This window comes from Gorilla gorilla, chromosome 2 (genome assembly GCF_029281585.2).
Source record: "Gorilla gorilla gorilla isolate KB3781 chromosome 2, NHGRI_mGorGor1-v2.1_pri, whole genome shotgun sequence".
In the NCBI taxonomy this organism is placed as follows: domain Eukaryota; kingdom Metazoa; phylum Chordata; class Mammalia; order Primates; family Hominidae; genus Gorilla; species Gorilla gorilla.
The window spans coordinates 98,400,137-98,406,136 of record NC_086017.1 but is presented as its reverse complement, the minus strand read 5'-3'; the positions used below and the strand labels follow the sequence as shown (position 1 = coordinate 98,406,136).

At 43.4% G+C, this 6,000-nt stretch overlaps 1 pseudogene; it reads right to left on the bottom strand.

Annotated features, from left to right (window-relative positions):
• Positions 1 to 2,479: 2,479 nt before the first annotated feature.
• LOC101145039 (ATP-binding cassette sub-family F member 2-like) lies at positions 2,480 to 4,489 on the bottom strand (annotated as a pseudogene).
• Between the last annotated feature and the right edge of the window lie 1,511 nt (positions 4,490 to 6,000).

Genomic DNA, 6,000 nt, shown 5'->3' with positions numbered 1-6,000 from the left:
TAGATATAAATAACACTCAAATGTGAAGTGTAAATGATAAAAGGAAGCAGGTCATTGATAGAGAGGGCACAACGCTTCTCCTGCCTTTGGTCCCATATCCACTGTGATCTCCCCCTTAGCTTTTTTTCTTCTTTGTTACCCCTCAGAACAGCGTAATACTGTGTTTTCATGTGACCCTGAGCCTTCATTGAGCCACTGGTGAGCACTGTGTTAGAAGCCTCTTCCTAGACTCTATCATCACCTCGCTGGGCATTCACCACCACTGAGTAAGGCAACTTTTGGAACCAAAAACCCTGAGAAATAAGTCATAATATAACCTTTCAATTGTATTAAGTCCTCTTCACACTTTATTCAGATGTTGAAGAAATCAAAAAACCTAGAGTCTGAAAAAGCGACACTAGGACTTAGAGACTTTCATCCCTAGACTTAGAGAGTGATATGGTATCCCCAAGCCTCCTGTGTGATCCAACAAGGCAGATTCATATTCTAGTTCTCCATGCAGGAGGACTCAGCAGGGAGGCTTCATCTGACAGCCTGACACACTTTTGGTTACCTTTGTCCTCTAAATCTTACCTGTAGGTGTAAAAACAAAGGTCTTATACATTTTCTCAGAAGTCTGTATCCACGTGTTCTCTGCCTGAATGTATTTTCTCAGTCTGGCCCTAGATCCTCACCTCTCATTATGTCTCTTGACTAGCTGGATGGTAGAATAGATTCAGCTTTGCGTGAAGCACCATGAACAGCCTAACCCTAAACACCCCACTCACAAAGCTCCTCCAATTATGTGGACCAGGGCAATTTCTAAATAATCTCTGGGCTTACACAACACCACCACATCAGTGACCAATCAAGGCTATGCCACGTTTCCCAGACAACACATTCTGTAGTTATCTATTACCTTGTCTCGCCTGATTATCTATAACGTCCACATTGGCTTGGAAGCTCCCTTTGCTTTCTATGTCTCTTTCTGCTGAATGTGATTTTATTATTTTGTGCATTTAAGCAACTCCGACCCTTCTTGATTCTCTGTGGGGTGCAGAAGCATCACCAATGCCTCCCTTCACTACCAAGAGCATAGACCTCGCACCTTTACTACTCTTGTGATTGTAATTCACCAAACTTCGACATTTACTCAGTTAACCCTCAATTGTCTGAGCTTAGGGAAAGTGTGGGAGTAAGGTAAAGGTGTTCCTTTACATCAGTTCTTTCTTTTCCTGTATATACATACTTTCTTTTTTACTGTGATAAAATACATGTGGCCAGGTGCTGTGGCTCACGCCTGTAATCCCAGCACTTTGGGAGGCCAAGGCGGGCAGATCACTTGAGGTCAAGAGTTCGAGACCAGCCCGGTCAACATGGCAAAACCCTGTCTCTACTAAAAAGACAAAAAAATTAGCCAGATGTCGTGGCACACACCTATAATACCAGCTACTTGGGAAGCTGTGGCAGGAGAATCGCTTGAACCCAGGAAGCGGAGGTTGCAGTGAGCTGAGACAGCACCACTGCACTCCAGCCTGGGCAACAACAACACTCAGCCTAATATATAAATATATATTTTACATATATATGTGTATATATATATATGTATTAATAACATAAAATTGACCATTTTAACCATTTGTAAGTGTACAGTTCAGTGACATTAAGTACATTCACATTGTGCAACCACCACTGCTACCTGCAGGATTCTTTTTATCTTCCCAACTGAAACTCCATACCTGTGAAACAATAATTCTCCCTCACCCTCTTTTCCAAACCCATGGCAAACACCATCTGACTTTGTTTCTCTGAAGTTCACAACTCTAGGTACCTCATATAAGTGAAATCATACAGCATTTATATGATTAATTCACTTAGCAGAATGTCATCGTCTCATCCGTGTTGTAATATATACCAGAATTTTCTTTCTCCTTAAGGTTGAATAATATTTTATTGTATGCACAACCCACATTTTGCTTATCCATTTATCCATCTATGGGCACTTGGGTTGTTTCCAGCTTTTAGCTATTACGAATAATGCTGCTATAAATTATAACTATACCTATATCTGTTGGAGTCCCTGATTTTTTTTTCTTTTTTAGGGACCATGGCTTCCTCTTTCTTTATTGGGTGCTTTGTAGCTGTCATGCAGGTATAAAAGTTACACTGTTAAATAATTATTTAAAAACTGACCGGTATGAAAGTCCTTGTCCAGAGCTCCAAACCAGAAGCAAAAAGGAATGGGGCAGTGGAATGGGGGGTATTCCTCCAACATCACCAAAACCCAGAAAATGAGGATCCTAAGCTCCTCCACGGGCCAAATCTAGGGCTTGGGGCCTTGGGCTAACCCGCAGGTGCCTCTGACTGCATCACATTCAGAGTAAGGTAACCAGCAAGGGGCTGGAGGGAACGGCCAGCCGAGTCCAGACATGGACAGATGTAACTGGAAGGAGGACAGGAAATGGACAAGTACTGTCCAGCTGTAGGTAAGAGAGTGCAACTAAGGCAGGTTGAGGTGCAGGGGAGAGGCTGGAGGGGCGATATTGCAGCAATGCAGGATGCATAGCCCTAGGGTCCAGTCCTGAGCAGCTGGTCAGGGTAGCAGCTGTTAGTTCCCAGATGGAGATCCTGACGCGAGCCCAGGTAGAGGTCTCACACACTGTGGGTCCTCTTGGTGAGTTGGGGCTCCTCATCCACCAGCTTGGACTTGAGGTGCAACTTGTAAGCCAGGATGTCTCCAGGCCACTTGGTGATTGTCTGCTTCTCACACACCCAAATTTCCTGTGCAACCTGCTGAATGAGTCTGAAGTCATGGCTGACCAGCATCATACTACCCTCAAACTCATTGATGGCATCTGCCAGGGCGTTGATGGTCTCAATATCCAGGTGATTGGTGGGCTCATCCAGGAAGAGCATGTGGGGGTTCTGCCAGGCCAGCCAGGCCAGACACACTTGGTACTTCTGCCCATTTGACAAGTTCTGGATTGGGCTCACCTGTTGTTTCCCAGTGAGGCCATATGGCCCAGTGATCTTCCTCATTTCTTCCTTCTCCTTGATCTCTGGGTAGCACTTCATGTACTCCAAAGTCAAGAGATCTAAGTCCAGCTGCTCTTGTAAATGCTGATGGTAACGCCCTATCTTGACATGAGAGTGTTTTCAGATCATGCCATCTGGGGGTAGTAGCTCTCTAGTTAACAGCTTCAGAAGAGTTGACTTCCTTGCTCCATGGGGCCCTACCAGAGTCACTCGTGTGTCAAGGTCAATTCCAAATTCTAGATCATTGCAGATGCAAGGCCCATCTTTTGTACACTTGAAGCTCACATTTTGCACCATAATGACAGGTGGAGGGTTCTTGCCACATGGTGGGAAATAAAATGACAGTGTCTTGTCACTCACGACCCTCTCTGTCAGTCCTGATGACATCATTTTCTGTAGCATCTTCTCCTTGCTCTGGGCCTGCCAGACCAACTTGGCACTGCCATGACCAAACCTCGCAATGTAGTTCTTCATGTGTGCAATCTGATCTTGCTCCCAGTGAAACCTCTTCATCTGGTTCTCTCCTCCAGCTCTAGCCACATCTTCACATACTGATCATAATTACCCATATAATACTTCAGTTTCTTGTTGTGCATGTGAATGATGTTGGTACAGACACCATTCAGAAAATCCTGGGAATGCGAGGCAAGGACCAAGATATGCTGAAAAGTTTTTAGTTCTTCTTCCAACCACATGCAAGCATCTAGGTCCGGGTGGTTGGTGGGCTCATCCAGGAGGAGCATGAAGGGCCTTGCTCTGGCAAGGGGAACCCTCATCCTACAGCCCCCACTGAAGTCTTTTAGCTTCTTGCACTGCATGGCAGGTGTGAAACCCAGTCTGTGCAAGATCTGTGAGGCCCTCATCTCTACCTTATCGGCATCCAGCTCCTCCAGGTGCTCGTAGAGTTCCACAAGCTTCTCACACTCCACATCTTCATGAGCCAGTCACTCTGCCTCCCTCTCCAGCATGGCCTGCTCTCTGTCGACTTCCATCACGCTCTGCAAGGGTGTCTTGTCACTAGGGGGCATCTCTCGAGTCAGATGGTAGATGTCGATGTGCTCAGGGATGGGCACTCCACGTTTCCCAACAGCAGAGAGCAGCATGGAATTTTCAGTTCCATTTAAGCCAATGAGGCCATAATGACGGCCTGAGTTCAATTCCAGTTTGGTGTCACTGGGCAGCTCTTGACCGTGAAAGGTGAGTGAGAGGTTGATAATGTGAACGTCAGTACTGCAGGGATGGGAGGCCAGGATGCCAGTGACAGCTCGAGCAGCAGCTTTCTTCATTTCAAAGTCCTCTAGTTCCTTGGTCAGCAAATCCACTTCTGTGGTGTCTCTGCCATTGGCCTCATTTCTGCCACCTGTGGTTCTGTGACAGCATCTCAATTTTCTTCATGTCCTTTTCTGGGCTGCTGTAGAGCTTTGGCAGCCTCCTTCTATTTGGCAGCCTTCTTCTTGGCCAGGTCAGAGGGCATGATGATGACCCACAGGGTTAGGTTACTGTTATTTCAGGGAGATGGGCCTCGCTGCTCGGCCTCTGAGTCCCTGATTTTTTTTATTGTTTTAGGTATATATACCCAGAAGTGAAATTCTTGTATCATATTTTAATTCTATGTTTAATTTTTTGAGGAACTGCCATGCTGTTCACATTTCTTCTTGTATCCCCTGTACTCCAAAATGTCTCCTTAGGTCTGGTGTAAACATTTTAATATAAACAATGAGGGCAACTGTATTCATTATTTATGGCTGTGTGCCAAATTACCCTCAAAATGTGGCAGCTTAAAACAATAAACATTTATTATCTCAGTTTCTCTGGGTCAGGTCTGGTTTCAGCTTAGCCGGGTGCCATTGACTCAAGGTATCTTGCAATCAAGGTATTAGCAGAGACAATAATCAACCCAAGGCTCAACTGGGGAAGAATCTACTTCCAAACTCACTCATACATCTAGTTGGGAAGTCTCAGAAGATACATTTCCATGTTCCCTCAGATGGTCATTGGCATGCACCAGGTTCTCACTGGATGTTGATTAGAGATATCAGTTCCTTGACACATGGACCTCTCCATAGGCAGCTCACAATATGCCAGATAAGTTGTTTTCTTCAGAGTGAGGACTCCTGGAGAGAAGGAGGTCAGGAGAAAGCTTGAGCAAGGCAGTCTTTTCATAACCTAATCTTGGAATGGCATCGCATTTCTTTTCCTGTATTATAGTCATTAGAAGTGAATCATTAGGTTCAGCAAACACTCGGGGGAGGGTATTATACAAGGATGTAAGTACCAAAAGGCAGAGACCATTGGGGACCATTTTAGAGGCTGCCTACCACAGAAAGAAATGTGTTTTGCTTTTGTTTTCATTGCTGTAATCTAGAACAATTAGGATCTAGAAAATAACGGTTTAATAATGAATGAATATTTGTAGCAATGTAACATCTGAGCTTTCACATTTTTATATGGTGTTAGAAATCAGAGAAAACTTAATATAGTATACCCTCACTTATGATGCTTTTAAAAACTGAAATATATCTTTATCTTTTTTATTGTTACATTAAAAATCAGAATCAAATTTAGCATCTCTCCCAAAAGACATGAAGAAAACAATACCATGTACTGACTCCTTTTGTATATTTCCTGGTATTCTGGTGGAAACTTTGTCATTGTATGACCTATGGGAATAGATAATATGGCTGAAGATAATGCAGTCTATTTTAAGAATTTTACATCAGTTACTAAAAGGCTTTTATGCTCCAAGTTAAGGAAAGCAAAGAATATTACACTAAATATATGCATGCTTTTATTCTTGGATTCTTTTTTTCAAATGTCATATTGATCTTTACAGGGGACTTTTACATTACATCAGTAATAATAAGGAAAAAAATGTCTTTATTATCATAGGCTGCTATATTGGGTACCAAAGGTATACCTAAATATGCCCTTAGCCCCTTAATTTTTTAAAATAATGTTATTTGGTGTTCTTTTCTAAACGAATTA